Source organism: Semicossyphus pulcher, unplaced genomic scaffold, assembly GCF_022749685.1.
Source record: "Semicossyphus pulcher isolate SPU_LCO1_2020_fin unplaced genomic scaffold, fSemPul1.0.p SCAF_7, whole genome shotgun sequence".
Classification (NCBI taxonomy): Eukaryota; Metazoa; Chordata; class Actinopteri; order Labriformes; family Labridae; genus Semicossyphus; species Semicossyphus pulcher.
In genome coordinates this window covers 16,510,273-16,512,870 of record NW_027211748.1, presented here as the reverse complement: position 1 = coordinate 16,512,870, position 2,598 = coordinate 16,510,273, and positions in this window count along the sequence as shown.

Genomic DNA, 2,598 nt, shown 5'->3' with positions numbered 1-2,598 from the left:
TCGACGAGGCCAAAGAAGGAATAATGCTGCGTTCAAAGACTCAGATTAGACTCGTGCATATGGGCTTCCCGGCTTCAATTGGTACAAAAACTCGTATTAACACAGTGGCTCCTAACTTTTTTGCTTGTGATTAATTGAAACAAGGAAGAACTTTAAAACACAGTATGCATATACATAGCCTGTGGGTTTTTAGGCATTTTTAAACGTCTGAAACTAAGTTGTAATTCAGAAAAAGCACAGGAAAGACATAAAACAAAAAAGAAATCTCTCGTTATCCCTCAGATTTAACTTCTATCCTATGTGGGTGTCCAGACCTCTAGTTTTGTAACAACCATTTAACATGTTACCCTATACAAAAGATGGGAAATATGGCAAAAATAGGCTTAATACCATAACAATTTCAAAGAGCTCAAATTGAAGTCTTTAAATTGCTTGTTATAAATAACCAATGGTCAAAAATTGGTCTAAATTATTTCATTAACCGCAGTATAAAACAGAGAAAACCTGAAAATGTGTGAGAGAGAGGTCGGTATTGTTTGACCTTCTTAAATAATGACTTTAAACAGTATTAATTGTTTTTCTGTTGATCAACTAATCAATGAAATTGGCTGATATGCACTTAATGTAATTCAGAAACACTTGACAAATAACAGCTTGACGAATAGGTTGTTTGAACAAAATCATTTATCTTGCTCTGTTGTTTTGCTCGAGGTTTGTCAAGGTTCACAACAGCATCTTCTATTTCCGACAACACTTGAACGTCACATCATCTCCTATTGAATGGTTTTCCCTGGTGCCCAATATGGCCGACTTCTCAGGCTCAGATAGTGGAGAGAACCCACCATCTGGCCCGGTAACAAATAGATAAAGCTGTTCTCATTGTTGTAACTCAATCAGTGGTTAAAATTATATTTAAATATTTTAATTTGGACATAAAAAGAGACGTTGAATCGTTGCCGTTTAACCTTTGAACCCCAGTCACAGATGCGCAGGCATCTGGCGCCCTCTAGGTTGTGTTTAAGGATGAATGAGTTTAAATATTGACTTCTTTCAACATTAAATTCAGGCCCACGGTTAACGCGAGGTGTGTGATAAAATATTTAACTTCTTGTGGTGTCAGCTGCATAATATTTGTAGAGAGAAATATAGTGGGCCTTTGTCTAAGGGGTGTTATGTGGTAAGAACAAGCTAGCATAAGGCTGTTTATTTAAAATGGGAGGGTTATGATGGTGTTGCACCTTAAAGATTTAGTATCAGCCATAACATTGACTACAAAACTGCCACACTGCAGAGTGAATATGTATGAGAACCTCTGCTGAGATTTCTGAAGTGATTTGCTGACCCCTACTGACTCTGACTGCACTGTGCGCAGGCTGCTCCTGTTTCTCACGGGGTGCTCTCCTGAAGAGCGGCCCCTGTGGGAAACAAGACGTAGGCCTAGTAACACGCACAATACACACATACTCATAACTCAAGTTTCACTTACTAGATTTTTTTTCCTACATTGCTTTTGCCTGTATTTCACTGTCTTTTCTGATGAATGTAACAGGTTTGATTATTTTAACAACTAGGCCAACAATTAACATTCATGTTCATACGTGACATGTGCCTGTCGTGCTGCTGCTGGTTGAATCTTTTGAGGGGTAATGGTAGGTAGCGTGAGCGATTAGAGTTGTAGCCTTTATTAGACCAGTGGTTACAAACCTGGGGGTCGAGACCTCTGCAAAGGGACACAAGATACATCTAATAGGTCCCAAATATATGGAATATTTAAAATGCCAAAATAAACGAATAATAATGTGAATTGCAATACACAATCTATTTTATTCCTCCATACAGGGTTTCATGTTACATTTTGCAACGCAATCACTAATTTCTTCCGACTTGTCTTCAACATTTGATTTTTCCCTTGTCTAATACTGGAAGTGTTCCCCTTCAGGGCCCTTAAATGAAGTATCTGAGACGTTTGGAGGGGGTAAATCGGCCTTGTGGGACAAGTCAGACATCACACATCCAACCTCTGAGGAGGAGTTGCAGTGCCGTTTCATTTTAATAGGTAACAAAATAAGATAATGTAGAATAATTAAAAACCAACCACTTATTACACACAATGGATTCTACACATACATGTTGCTTGCAGTAGAGATTTTGATCCCAGTGGCTTTGCCTCATAAAAATATGTTGTTTACTGCACAACAAACCCTCTCTGTGGATACGGATGAAGCATTCGTGTGTTTCTGCTGTGAAAACATCTGCTTTCGCTTCTGCCTGTTTGCCTCATTACCATCAAATGTGAGAGTAAGCCATTGACTCATCTTCTCTTCCCTCTGCGAGCTGATGAATGAACCGCATGTTTCTCTTCTCCCCTCATGGTGGCGCTGTTCGCTCAGCCTACACGGCTGCGTCTCTACCTGCTGTAACAGGCCCTGTTATCAGCTGTCTGCTCCGGTTTACACACATGGGCTTTAAGTTGTTCTCTTACAGAGCAGATGAAGAAGAAGTTGTGGATTGCCCCCCCCCTCGTCCCCTCGTGCGGTGACTGGGCCTGTTCGTCATATTGCGTCGGAGTAAACAAAAACGCTGACGTGGATCTCTCGC